This window comes from Cryptomeria japonica, chromosome 10 (genome assembly GCF_030272615.1).
Source record: "Cryptomeria japonica chromosome 10, Sugi_1.0, whole genome shotgun sequence".
Lineage (NCBI taxonomy): Eukaryota > Viridiplantae > Streptophyta > Pinopsida > Cupressales > Cupressaceae > Cryptomeria > Cryptomeria japonica.
Genome location: NC_081414.1, coordinates 287,169,207 through 287,184,979, shown reverse-complemented (window position 1 = coordinate 287,184,979; position 15,773 = coordinate 287,169,207).

The following is a 15,773-nucleotide window of genomic DNA, read 5'->3' as shown; positions in this document are numbered from 1 at the left end:
ATAACTCATCTATCAACTACACAATAAATTATTTCATTACAATACTATAAAGATAGATAGTCAACATTACATACATGTAATAAAGATGACTTGCAACAATAAATTTATTATTGGCAATATTCCATCTATCAATTACCCTACAAATACTATTAATACAATAGTAAAACAACAAAACCATCCTGCCCATAGAATAGCTAATGTAACTCAAATGCCATCCCTTCCCCACAAAAGTCCCATATGGTAAAACATCATCTTTGGAGGCAAGCTTGGCATCAGCGGGCACAGGAGGGTAGAGGCGCATTGACTCGCTGAGAGCAGCATGCAAATATTGCATATCCTTCAATTCTTCAAAGCTGAAACTAATCCCATCTTCATCATCTGCTGTTGCTTGTCATGGTCTCTTGCTCAAGATGTGTAAAATTTTAGTGTGAATGGCTTCCTCTATCCTCTAGGGGGAAGAGAGCACCCAAAAAAACCATGTAAGAGCAGCGGACGTGGTATCACAAAGCTCACCACCATCTACTTCAAAAACATTTTGAATCTCCCACTGCACCGTCTCCACCATGAAGCTTCTCAGAGACTTGGTATTAAACTCGTAGCTTGCGGTCTTTCTCTGCATCTTCCACAGCTCGCCGTCCACATTCAAAATCCCCCGGCCTAAGAAATCGTGGAGAAGAGTTGTAATTTTCAAAGTTGGTCTTCAGCATATGCTCTACGTTTGCAGGATTTGCTGTCATGATATCTTTCACTCCACCGGGCTTTTCGGCCTTGAAAGTATTGATTGGCATCTTTTCCATCGTTTCTGTGAACCATTGCAAAATCCTGTTACGATTTCTAAACAATTCGAAGGCGCAGCCAACTATGGGATAGATAACAGGGCCCTTGTAGGGCTTGTCGACAGACTTTCTTCTTAGAAAACACAGCAAAAAATACTCAACTAAAACAAGAAGTCGTCCATGGAAAAACTGTTCCGTAGCCATTTCCCCTAACAGACATTATTAAGGTCAGATTACCGCAATAAGTGTTTGAGCACTCAGCTGTATCCTGTAGGTATGCTTAAATACTAGCATGCTTATAATTAAATTTTTTTATTAGAAATGCTCATACATGTCATTATCTGGAAAATTATTTTATTTTTCTATTATTTCATTAAAAAGTTATTATTATGTCCAGAGATGTCTATAGTGGCATCAAAATCCTGTGTCAATTTATAGCTTTTATTTTTTAATTGACATGTTGCTGACTGTTCAAATCTTGAAAATGAGAAGATTATCTGCTTCTGTAATTCGAGCATCAAATGGACTTCGCAAATTGTTGGCGTTACAACTCTCGCGTTACATAACTAACGAGATTGGAATAGGCGAGCGGTTGAGTAGTGGATTGCGCTACATTTGAGCACTTATATATTTCTTTTACCAATGAACAATCACTATTCACAATCAATGTTTAAATTTTCAGTTTTTAGCGTCCTCAATCTTAATTTAAAACTACGAAAATATTTTCATCGATGGAGAAACAAATGGATTTTCCAAAGGTAGTTGCAGTTGTCAATATTTTGGCATTCTTGTGACTGCAACATACATACACGTCTTTCAGAGGTTCAGAGAGTGCTCAAGACCAACAATCGGCTCTGCCAGGTTGAGGATGATATCATACTGAAGCATGCTACTGATAATTCTTATGCACCTTTGAGTAAGGTTTTGTCTTTGAGTTTTCTCTTTGCTCTCAGTTATGGCTCTTTGTTATTCAACTTTTTTCTCAGAAATTTAAACAAATTTCCTAGCTAATAAGTTTAAGTCATTCTGTCTTTATTGAATATGGCGTCCTTGCTTTTTCAAGTCTTTCACTGCACTAGTTTGTTAAAATGTTGTAAATTATATGATTTGAACTTGACCAATTGTTCTGGATTCTTCTGGTTAGCTAAACGATTTATAAACAAGCGTTATGCTAATATTTCTTAACCAAATGATATGCTGAAGATTATGCTTGCAAACAGTGGAGAAGATTCAAAAAGGTTTCGAAAGCTGTAGATTAGGTGCATCATTCAGGACATACTAAACGGGACCCTACTTTGTAACTCTTCAATTGGCCTATTGGAGCTTCAAAAAATGAATTACATTTGCAAAGCTCTCCAGTATTGTGGGATTTAGGAAAAATGGAGCTACACTGTTTGATTCTCCTGCAGGCACTGTCTAGTATCAAAATGAAGGTTGATTTATTCATAAAATAGATTTAAATGAAATTCAAAAGTACACCTGCCACCATATATTGATAAGGAGCCAGCTCTCCTTACAACTTTATCTGCCCTTAAACTAGTGTCTACAATGTACATCTAAACATCATCATATAGAAGAAAACACACACTCATTAGGATAACTGCAAATCATGAGTCCATGGCAGCTAAGTTTTTTCGATTTTGACAGTTATACCCTTTATCTTGTAGAAGAAATTTTCCTAATTTAGTGTAATTTTTTTTGTTGATAGATAGCTAAGTCATGTTGCATGGGTTTTTCTCATAATCATCCTCAAATCTCTTAGACATTCATCCTGATGTCAAGTAGAAAGGGGCTAAGCTATTTTTCATTAACTGAGTGTTGCTGCAAGAGCTAAATTTTCATCGCATATTGATTCCAATCACTGCTAAATGGATCATGTATAGTCAACCACATAGAGATAGTGTTGCACAATACATAATGGAGAAACTAAATGGTGTCTCTCAGTCTCAATACGAGTCAGGATCTGCTTTGCATTTCTTTCTTTTGTTCATATACCTAGGTAAGGCACCTAGGAGCCCAAAAAAAATAGAACTTTGATGCTTGGATGCTGGTAGCAATGAGCTCACCAATTCCATCAAGAAAATAAATTATCATTCTTGCAAAAAACAGAAGCTCCTGGCCCAAAATTAGGACTAAAACTGCTCAGCTCATGAGGTGGGAGCTCAAGGCTCAATCGACAGAGAGCCTGGATGGCCTAATTTTCATATACATAACCAGCACAGTCATCAAAGAACATTCCAAAATGACCTTTTAATGAACCAGATAGCCCCAAGTATCTTGTGAAAGTGTTACCATGGCGGGCAGGGGCTCACCTTCCATTATCATAAAAACAGTCTTCAACCCAAAAAGTGAAGTCCTGGTCATGCACCAGGCAAACAGCAAAAAAAACCAAGAAATTCACGGGGAGGCAGGGGAGCTTATGCAGGCCCTTTCACTATCCTTTGCGCATGGAGACCATTCTTACATTTAGTATCCATAGGGTTAGTAGGGATTTTAACCAGATCCTCCTCTTCCTCGTCCTTACAGCATTCATAGTTATCAGATAAAGCGCCAAAAACCACAATTGAACCCATATTGCTTTGGCAATTGCTTCCACATCCTTGTGAATTTTGTGTTGTTTAATCATCATCACGTGAAAGAAGTGTTCAAGATTAGAGCCAAAGAAAATCTCCTATTGATTTCTAATATTAGAGTTGTTGTCATGCTAAGGGTATGTACTTGTTGCTAGGGAGAGCACGGTGGTACAATCTTTCAAGGATGTTCAGGTGCCCCAAGGATTGACCACATTGGTCATGGCTTCACATAGACCTGCACATGGGGTTTTGTCCATTTGCTTGGTGAGGTCCACTCCCCAAGATCTGGGTTAGGCATTTCGTATTCTACGTAGGCTATGACAACATCATTATACCAAGAGGCGTCTTTAGTAGCATAAAAAATCTGTGTCGACTTATAACTTTCATTTTTAAATTGACATGCAGTTAGCGGTTCAAACCTTGAAAGTGAGAAGATCACCCACCTCGTAGGAAGTGGTATCAAATGGACTTCGCAGATTGTCGGCATTACAGCTATTGCATTACATAACCGATGAGATTGGAATAGGCGAGCGGTTGAGTGGTGAATTGCATTACATTTTAGTGTTTATATATTTCTTTTATTAATGCACAATCACTATTCGCAATCAATGTTTGAATTTTCAGTTTTTAGCATCTTTAATCTTGATTTAAAAGTAAGAAAATATTTTCATTGATGGAGAAACAAATGGATTCTCGAAAGGTGGTTATCATTGTCAATATTTTGGCACTGTCAGGACTGCATTTCGATACCAATTAAAATGTAATTGAATTGACATATTATTGTATGCTTGGGTCATTCTTCATTGCAGATCTATTTTCTTGGTTGCAATCAAAGATTCATGAGGAGATTTCAATACCTTTATGTTTTGCATGTGAGTTGATTTTTACGGTATTTGTGCCTATGTCAAACTTATATATTTCTAAGATGGCTCTGTCCCGAATGGTTCTTTTGTGTTATTTGGTATTTCTTGCTTGATTTAGGTGTGATAAGCACTAGGCATCTTTTTGTTGTGATTATTTAGTTGTGTTTTTCGAATCATTTGAATTTAGTTTGGTAGAACAATCAATTGATTAGTAAAATAATTTCATAAATAGAAATTGTGTCAAGATATGTGCATTGCTCTTCCATGTTTCAACTGTTAGGAAGTTTGGTTTCGAGATATTCTTTTATTGTCTACCCTGTTTGCATCTAGAATTAGTTCTATATTGTTTTTTTTTTGTGGACTGATGCTTTTGGCTTCGATATTAATTGTCCAATTTTTATTAAAAAATTATAGGGTGTTTGTGCCATCTTTACATGTATTAGTTACAATACAATTAGTGACACAAGGGCATGTCAATTGCATTATATGAGTTATGTCCATATTTAAAATATTCTTAACTAGATTTGTCCTTAAAATGTTAGTTAGTCTCATTCATCTATGATTCCTACTATTATGGTAAGTGATTTACTTTGGGGGTCCTTAATATCTATTTACATTGCAATGACAAAATTCAAATTTAACATCTAGTATCAAGTTGTTTCTTATTTGGGTCATTTTCCTCCCTGTAGGTTGTCAAAGATGGTGCTGATAAGTGGAAGTGTTCGTTACATGATATGGTTGGTAAAGTATGTAGTTCTATTGCAAAATATGCAAGTGGTTAATGCTTTGGTATTTTGGGGGGTTGTTTTAGGAGAAGAAGTAATATATCAATAGTTGTTAAATTGAAGGTAAAGTATGAGATGGTCACCAAAAAGTATTTTAACTTATCTAAATCTTAGATGTAATAATTTATTAAAATTTTCAGCATGCATTTTATAGGCAAGTTAAAATAACAATTAGATCTAACATCTAGTTACATCTAAGATTGAATGTATTTTAACTTGCCTACATTCAATCAGACTATTATTTCTAATTCAATTAGAACTAACATCGAGCTACATCCAAACCAGATAAGGAAGGAAAGTTGGCTGATAAGAATTCTTTTAAGTGCATTTTGAACTTTGATGTTTATCCTTGCATTAAGATTCTTGCTGACTTCTTATAAAGACAATTAGACTTAACCAGCACACTCTAAATGTTGACTTTCTAAAAAATAGAACTAAAGCTACTAAAAAAATTTAGAAACATTTTTAAGTTACCGGTCCCATGAGTTTTTTAATGCAGTTCGGTTTAAAAGTTTAAGCTCCAAAATTTAAAGAAGTTGGTGGTCTCATGAATTGATTAGTTTTGTCTTCTATACTATGTGGAGTAATAAAAATAAGAAAAAAAAATCATTTCTGTTTAATTATGTTTTTAACTTACATATTTGACAAGTGGTAAATAACATTCCTAAACTAGTGAGACAATTTTCAAGATGTAGTCTTACGAAAAAAATAAGAATGCTACATTATAAAAAAGCGATTCCAAATAATCCCATAACATTTTTTTTTTCATGAAATCTTCCTTTAAAAAAACTAAAAGCTTAAAGTGCCCATAAAACCCACCCAACCCATTTGTCACGCTCACTATTTTTGTCCTCCTTAATCCCATGCAAAGTTTACTTTTTTCGCATTTGCACGCAGCCTGTGCCAAAATGGGACCTTTCGAACTAGGAATGGATGTCCATCATTACTAGCAAAATGTGGAAGGATAGACAAGGCATGTGAGGATGAGCCCTTGATGCTCCACTTGATGTGATGCTTGTTTGATTGTGATGTGGAATGTTCTCCTTTGTGCTCAACAAGATAGGTGGATTGTTGGATTGGATTTGGGTGATGGATAAAAGGATTTGATAAATGGAGGATTATGAGGACATGATAGAGGGATGATTAGAAGAGGATGAGAGAAGAAATAGGCAGCATGACAATGCATGAGAAGTGAATGATTTGTGAGGAGAATAGGCTCCAATTTATAAATTGGAGAAGGCCAATGGAGGGCCAAGATTGATTTGATCATGAAGGGTTGAGATTGATTTTAGATAGAAGGCATGGATCAAGGGTGCCTTGGGAAAAGGGGGGAGAAATTTGAATTTCAAATATGAGGAATTAAAAATTTCAAAATAAGGATGCATTGAGGGATTCAAAGAAAATTGAATTTCTTTGAGAGACTCAATGTTGATGTGACATGAGTGGGAATTAAAAATTGATGGATAATGATAATCATGATTAGGAGAGATTCTAGAAAGATTAATTAGGCTAATGAGATTAGGAAAAGTGATTTGTAGGAATCACATGACTAGGTTCATTAATTAGAATTAATTAACTGAGTGGGTTTAGAGGAAATAATTATTGGAGGGGACTTTAGAAGAATAGGGGAATAATTAATTTATTTGATAAATTAGTTATTAGAAAATAGTGATAGGATTAATTAAATTAGATTAAATTGATTCTGAGAGAATAAGGATAACACAATTAAATTAATTGATTATGTTGATAGGCTTAAATTTATGTTTTATTAATTTTAGGTGTCTACATTTTGCCCCTCTTTGATATAGCGTCGTGAAATGAAGTTATATCAAAGAAGAATAAAACATAATGGAAGAAAATGATAAGGACTAGCAGCATGATGCCTCAATCACGAGATGAAGAAAAGGATAAGGACTAGTAGCATGATGCCCTAATCATGAGATGAGGAAGAGTGATGAGGAGGAAGGATGATAAGGAAGCAGTGGCATGCCCCCTCAAGAGGACATGCAGGTTCGAATAACATGGGTGTGCTCTCGAAAGGAATTAGAAGAATAAGTGATGAAAGGATGAAGATAATGAAAGAGGGAACTAGGATGGGTTGGAGTGTTGTGAATGAAATGAGACAAAGAAATGATAAATGGATTGGATTTCTTGTTGAGCAAGTATAGAGAGCAAACCTAGATTTAATATCGCCATGGATAGTCTACACCACTGATTATAAGAACTAGGATGATATGAAGATCTGAAGCGTGGACTGACGCTCAGTCAAACAGGAATGCCTTGCACACAATCATGCAAGTGTTGATAAACACTAATGCAGGGTTGTCGGTTCGTACAAGGAAGACCTTCAAACACACCATGCCATGAACACTATGCCCCATTATACACCAGCCAAGACATACCAAGATATAGGATGATCAAGGTAGTTTTGAACAAGTATAGTCCTGGGACATATGATGAAAACAAATCGAAAAGCTCAAGCATGCAAACAACATGCACGTGACCAACTGACATTTCTTGCCAAGAGTAGGATATGGATTTGGATAAGCTATCGGACTAGGGAAGGATACATCCTGATGGGCAGGATGATGGATTGATTGATGGATGACAAAAGACAAGTTGGATGCATGAGGTCTGCAGATGAGAGGATTTGCACTTGGATTTGATTAGCCAATTATGGATGGGTGCTTGGATTAGGCACAAGTCACTGCGAGCTCAGGTAGATGGGGAAAGCTCAATTTGATGGATTGGATAGGATTAGAAGAAGGATAAATGATTAGATAGGATGAAAAGGGGGATGGATGATTGAATAGGATTGGATTGAGGATGGGATTAATGATTGAATTGGAAGAGATGGAGAATATCATTGGATAAGATAGGATTGGATGGGGTGGATTGGTGGATAGAATTTGATTGAATGGAACCAATGACAAGGGAGAACCAAGGATTGGTAAGATGATAGATGGATGAGGGATTTGTTTGGATAGGATATGGAGGGAATAAGTGGATGGATATGGATAGGAAATGGAGGAATAAATGATGGAGGGTAGGGTGATGGAGACCCAACTATGCTGCAAAGGAGTGCAATGCCCCACACTAGAGGTAGTGGAATTAAGGATGCAAGGATGGTGGGTAAAGATGTATGAGGTGGAAGGATAATCTGTAATGGATATGGATGGTAGAGGATTTAAAGCTCGTGTGCTCCAAAGCATGCATGCATATACATTGTTTTGCCTCTTATATGATCAAGATGAAAGATAGGAATGGAGGATTTATTTTGATAGGATGAGGGATATGAGATGGAGGATATGGATAGGATAGTCAAGATCAAAGATAGGATAGGAGAATGGACTTAGATATGATGTAGACATGGATGGGAGGATTGTGTGGATGAAGCTTGCCCCCAAGTGCAGAATGCAAGGGGATGAGGGGATTACACATGACACTTGTTTGCCAAGTTTTCATCATGGTAGTTACCCAAGGCGCCACAAGAAGTGGTTTTCACCATTGGATGGAATGATTTTTCTTTACTTTTTTCTGTTTTTGTTTTTTATTTGAATTTTTCTTTATTTTTTGATTTTTTGGAATAGCTTGGATGAATAAGGATGACAATGAGTGGATATCAAAGATAGTGGATGCGTGAAGGAGGAAGGGAGGACTCAAGAATCTAGTTCCATAGATGGTATCCCTTAGTATTTCTTTGAACTAGAGGTATGCTCATAGATGTTGTAACAATAATTTGGGAGATGAAATGGATAAGGGATGGAAGATAAGGATTTCGAAAGGATTAGACTAACGAAATGGGATTGTGAAAAATGGATGGTGGATAATGGATGGGGTTTTGAAAAATTTGTGGAAGATCAACATTGGCACACACCTTGAAGGGTGTTGGAGTAGTGGAGGAGAGTGCTTTGAATTGGATGGGGGATAAAGTGTGGATTTTGGGAAATGACGACCAAAAATAGAAGAAGGAGTTGGGATGGTGGATTTCGGGACATAAGGACCCAAAATGGATTTTGAAGATGAAGGAGTGTTAGATGGAGGATTGGAGGACTTATGAATCGATGGAGCTTTTGGATTAGCAAGTTTGGATGCCAATTTTGATTTTACTTTGGGATGCATTGCTTCTTTGGGAATCCACATAGTTGTTTATTTTTTCTTTTGGGGCCTTTGTGGCCTTTTTTATTTTTCTTTCTTTCGGATCACATTTTTCTTTTGACCATGTTGTTTTGAGAGGACATGTTGATCCTTTGATCTTTGTGGATTTCGAGCTTTATGCTTTTTAAATTGGGCATCCAAATTGCTTCCAATAGCAATGAGATGGGTGCATGAGGATGAAGGATTGATGGATTTTATGAATGGGATGGTGGAAAGAGAGTGTTGGGAGGCATCCAAGGATGTGTGCCTTTGTTGATATTTCTTAGGGATTATTTGAGGTGATGGGGTGGTGGATGGAGGGATGTAAGGACCCAATATGGATGGAAGGGATGGAGGACTGAGCATCGGAACATTGGGGCCCGAAATGGATGGAAGGAATGAAGGGTTTAACTTTGGAACATAGGGTCCCAAAATGGATACGGAAGATGAGGGATAACAGGATTTTGATTTGTATGAAGGAAATTTGGATTTAGGAGGAATAGAGGATGTACCAACATCTTGAGCATTATCTTGAGGACCCTCGTTATTTCGGAAACAAGATGCAAGTCCATTTTGAGAGGGATGAGATGTGGAAGGAAGATTAGGATCTTTAGAAGGATTGGGATCATGACATGGATATGAAGGGGTACTTTGATCTTGACTAGGGAGGGTATCATTAGATGGAGTGGGAGGGGTGATTGGATCATGAGATGGAAGAGGATCATGTGATGATAGAGGAATCATATGATCATGAGAGGAAGTGGAGGGGATGGGATCATTAGATGGAGTGGAGGGAGATGCATCATGAGATGGAGAGGTTTCTATGCTAGCATGCTTTGGAACAATATTTTGGCATGTTTGGAGTTGTGGGGATTGTGTGATGGAGGAGGGTATGGAAGCTTTGATGTGAGTAGATGGGGAAATTGGGGTAGCATGAAGTGTGGGGGATTGGGATTTGTTTTGAGGTGGAGGTGATTGGGGTGGATGGAGGACTTGAGGAGTCTTGGCCACTTTTCTTGGAGGTGAGGATTTTATCTCCTTTGCTAGCATGTCTTTGATAAGATTATGGATGATGGATTTGGAGGACGTGGACAATATGTATTTTGGAGGATTAGGATTAGATGGAGGATTGGGATTGGGATTGGAATTGGATGGAGGATTAGGATAATGGATTGGGGAATTAGGATTAATGATTGGAGGACTATGGAGTAAAGGATTTGGATGGGGAGTAGAGGTAATGAATGCATTGTCGAAGGATGAGGATTGGGATGTAGATGGGGGTGGGGGGGGGGAGAGATGGAGGTATACATATTGGATTAGAGGAGTATGTGGATGAGGGATAATATGGAGATATGGATGGGGAATAAGATGTATTTCCCTTGTCAAAGGTAGAGGAAGGATAAGAGATATGGTATAGATTGGGATTGGGTGTAATGTGTTGAGATGGGATGGATGAAGGTATGATAGGTGAGTGGGAGATTATGGGATTAACTTGGTAGTAAGATTCATGAACTTCCATGAGCATCTTCTCATACCAAGATTTAAAATTTTGGGTAGTCATGTTGAGAGTGAAGGATTAGATTGGAATTGGATGAATATGTTTTGGAGGGGAAAGATTATAAAGATGATGTGAAATGAAGATGAGGATTAGGACTTGGCTTGGAGTGATGATGGATTAGATTTGATTAGGTTTGGATTGGATTTGATTTGCATTGGAATTGGTTTGATTGGATTGGTCCTTGGATTAGGACCTGGCTTGATTGGATTGGTCCTTGGATTAGGACCTGGCTTGATTGGATTGGTCCTTGGATTAGGACTTGATTGGATTGGTTCTTTGATCAGGACTTGATTTGATTGGATTGGTTGATTGATTGAATGGATTGGATTGGATTGAATTGGATTGGATTGGATTGGATTGGATTGGATTTGATTTGATTTGATTGGATTGGATTGGATTAGTCCTTGGATTAGGACTTGGCTTGAGTGGATTGGATTGGATTTGATTTGGATTGGTCCTTGGATTAGGACTTGATTGGATTTGGATTAGATTAGATTGGTTGATTGGTTGGATTTGAATAACTGGATTAGGAAGATGGATGGATTTGATTGATTGGAATTTTGGAGATTTGATTGGATTAGGGGAAGAATGAATATTAGTTGAGGAAGGATGATTGTTTGAATAGATGAAAGTGGATTGTGGATTGGAGAATTTCTCGGATAGATAGAAATGGATTAAAGATTTGATGATGACAAGATGGAATTTGGAAAGAGGGAGGATTGATTAGTTGTGGGGGATGGACTTGGCAAGAGATGTCAAGTAAAGAAAACACAATGGTCAAAAGAAGTTAGACTCAAAAGACACTCATGCTCCTTCACAACATATCCTATGGCAAGTAAGGACAATAGTCAATGGATCCCAATTGGTTTCCCAACTACGCTTACCCAAAGCGGACACTTAGATGCTTGACCCCACTAGCTCCCCTCCACGACACTCACTTCTCCAGGGAAGCCAAGCATCAATTCCCATGAAAACTCCTCATGGTGAACTTTGTGTCTCTACTAAAGGTTGTAAAAATATGGGCGGCTTCAGAGGTCCGACTTCCTGCACCAATGACTAGAATTTTTTTGGCTACTATACACAAGGTGTTTAGTATGGCTTCCCGTTAGGAGCTACCCTTCGTAGTTGCACAAGTGCAATTGAGGCCTATAGCCCAACGAAGCACCAAGAACTTAGTAATCATGCAAGCGTGATTGAGATCTCTAGGATCCTACTAAGCACCCAATGTGAGAGTGAACTCTCATATAGCCCCAACCATTGACCCTTTCATCATCAATGGCCTATTTATTATAGTGAGTTGGGAACCCCAGGTTCGAGTGTACTCACTTGGGTCATTCCCCTCTTACCTTCTCAAAGTGCAAGTTGGGAGGGCAGACCCGCTAAGGGTAACACAAGCAATAAACTTAGAAAAAACTAAAGGGGTCTAGATTTCTGATTGCCTAGATAGGCAAGAGCATACTCTCCTACCCTTTGACTCTTCAATACAAGATTATTTTTTTCCCTAATTAGATCTAGGCGCCTAAGAAAATGATTAAAATGACACAATGTTTTCTTGTATCTCCTTAGGCAACCTGCAAGAATGATGGATTAGTAGTTTTTGTGATAATCAATCTTGGGCATTCGAAAGAAAAGAAGCTGCAAATACAAGAGGATTAGCCCAAAAAAAATATTGCAAAATTAGTTTTCTTATGATTTTCTAAGTAATTTCAAAAAAAATTTTGATAAAAACTGATTTTATATGCTAAAAATATGGAAATCTAAAGTTCAAAAAGAAGGGTTGACTTTGCACATGTTAAAATATTTTTTGAAAATAGATATGAAAAATCTAAAGACAGCCCATTTTAGATCTCTGAATCCCCTTTCCAAATCATTTTGAATTTTCAAAATCCAATACCCGAGCAAAAAGTTATGCCCGTTTTACAAAAACCATTTTTTTTCACGCGCTGAACCTGTGGCGCTCGCACTGTTTTGCAATTGCTCGCGTTGATTCAGAGGCGCTCGCACTGAAGCACATGCGCATGCGCTATTACACAGTTTTTAATGATTTTTTGACTATGCGCACGCATTTTGGCACGAGTGCAGGCGTTGTTTCACCTGCGCACACGCTATTTGACAGTTTTAATGAAAAAATTAAATTTTTTAACCAAACGTGCGCGCTGATTCGCAGTCGAATGCACTGATTCGCAGTCGAATGCACTGATTGACCAAAATCTGCAGAAAAGGCACTAGAAAATTGAAATTTTGAATCGTCCATGCTGAACTAGTGAGGTAGACACGCTGTTGTGCAGACGAACGCGCTGAATCGACAAACTATGATTTAAAAACACTTCAAACTCACAAAAAATGTTAAAAATAGGGACGTGGGTCCCACCGGGCATGCCAGAATGAAGAGGGGAAAATGGATTAGAAGGTCAAATGATCAAAAACATAATGAAATAAGCATGAAAACACTAAAACATCAAGAGATCATTTTTACCTTGCTATTTTACCTTCTCCTTCGGATTGAGCTTGATGAAGTGGATGGTGAGGATGCACCCTTGATGCTCCACTTGATGTGCTGCTTGTTTGATTGTGACGTGGAATGCTCTCCTTTGTGCTCAACAAGATAGGTGAATTGTTGGATTGGATTTGGATGATGGATAAAAAAGGATTTGATAAATGAAGGATTATGAGGACATGATAGAGGGATGATTAGAAGAGGATGAGAGAAGAAATAGGTAGCATGACAATGCATGAGAAGTGGATGATTTGTGAGGAGAATAGGCTCCAATTTATAGATTGGAGAAGGCCAATGGAGGGCCAAGATTGATTTGATCATGAAGGGTTGAGATTGATTTTAGATAGAAGGCATGGATCAAGGGTGCCTTGGGAAAATAAACAAGAATATAAATTCCTTGGGAAAGGGGGGGGGGAGAAATTTGAATTTCAAATATGAGAAATTAAAAATTCCAAAATAAGGATGCATTGAGAGATTCAAAGAAATTTGAATTTCTTTGAGAGGCTCAATGTTGATGTGACATGAGTGGGAATTAAAAATTGAGGGATAATGATAATCATGATTATGAGAGATTATAGAAGGATTAATTAGGCTAATGAGATTAAGAAAAGTGATTTGTAGGAATCACATGATTGGGTTCATTAATTAGAATTAATTAACTGAATGGGTTTAGAGGAAATAATTATTGGAGGGGACTTTAGAAGAATAGGGGAATAATTAATTTATTTGATAAATTAATTATTGGAAAATAGTGATAGGATTAATTAAATTAGATTTAATTGATTCCGAGAGGAATAAGGATAACACAATTAAATTAATTAATTGTGTTGATAGGCTTAAATTAATTAAATATTAATTTTAGGTGTCTACAGGACATCCATTACAGAATGAAGGAAACGATTTTGCAGATGTTGTAGCTAGAACTGCCCTCGCAAACATGTACGCAAAACGTTGAAGCACAGACAAGGCATGCGAACTGTTTGACGGAATGCTTCCAAGAAATATTTATAGAATGCCATGATTGTATGCAAAATTTGGAAGCATAGGCAAGGCATCTGAATTGTCTAGTAGAAACCAGACTGCCTCACAACGCATTGTTCTAATGGAACACCTTGATTGCAGATTATTGACAAAATTGGTTTGCTGAAAAGGCTTTAAAAATTTTCAACCATATGCACGTGACCCAGTGACAAGGAAGGCTTTGTGGACTCAATTGTTCATCATACTTTAGGTCTCAATGGAGTTGTATAGTTGTCATTTTATAGAGAGAATAGTTTCATGTTCATTCATGTATAAAGAAACATGGAGGTTATTTTGGTTTCTGCTTTGGGATTTCAAGTTAATGTATATCCATGTATCTCAAGGTTTTTATTTTAATTTCTGCTCTTCTCTTGAGTTCTAACACTAGATTAAAAAACTGCTAATAAAAAATGATTTGTCTTTTGGTATTTTCTTTGTTTTGATCTAAAAAGAGGATGAACAAGTGAACAAGAAAGTTTATCAGGCATCTCGAATCTGCCCAGATGTGATTCAGGGGCTTGCCTAACCCACATAGCTAATTGTTATTTTACTACATTAGTCTCTGGCACCACTCCAGTATTTCAACGTTTGTGCCTTTTATTCATTCACCTCACCCTAGTATTAGATATTATTTTTGGTTATACATGACAATAATGCTTATTCTATGTGCTTAAAGGTTCATTGTAGATGGCCCCAAGATTTGTAAATATATCTACTTTGAGAAAATATAAAACTGAAAAACATTCAACTGTAATCTAATGTCTAAGGTAGAAGGTGGCTCTCTTTTTGCTTTTCTTTTCTAGTGCTATTTAAAAGAAATGGAACCATTATAAAATGCCACTATCATAGTTACCATTTAATCTTCTTGCTTTTGCAATAACCCATATATGGAATGATGAGTAGAATAGCTATGCCTTCCATATCATTAATTTGTCTCTTTTCAGTTCATTTTTCTTAATAGCATAAATAGCAAGATTATTTCATATAATGGAATTTTTTTTTCATTAAATTGAACAACAAAAGCTTTCCTTTTGAAATTTCAGCAAACTTCTAAACAATAATTTCATTTCCAACACAATAGAAATAGTGTTGATAATTTTCTTCCTATACTACATTTTAAGTAGAATCATACAAGAGTACTAAAGCTTTCTTTCTTATGAAAATAACTTTCACACACTTGTCATTTCAATCTTTTTAATTACCTCACAAGTGGGCTTTTAAACCAAGATTACAACTATTATGCAAAATACAAAGAGGTGTTTCTCCAATCAAATCTTCATCTTGAACCACTTCCCACCTACATTTGATGGTCACCCTAGTAGACATGGGGTATTTCCTATCTCAATTACAAGTTGAACAATGTGTCTTGTCATAATGAGGTGTTCCTTTGATTATCAAGGTGTTCTTAGGATGATTGCTATCTTAATTTAAAGTTGGATACAATTGCTTTGGTATAGCAAGTTGTTAGATTGTGCTTAAGACAAAGCAAGTTGTTACATTGTGCTTAAGATGTTACCCTATATGTGTTAGGGTCCATTGAAGTGGTTGTTTTTTAAAAAGTTTG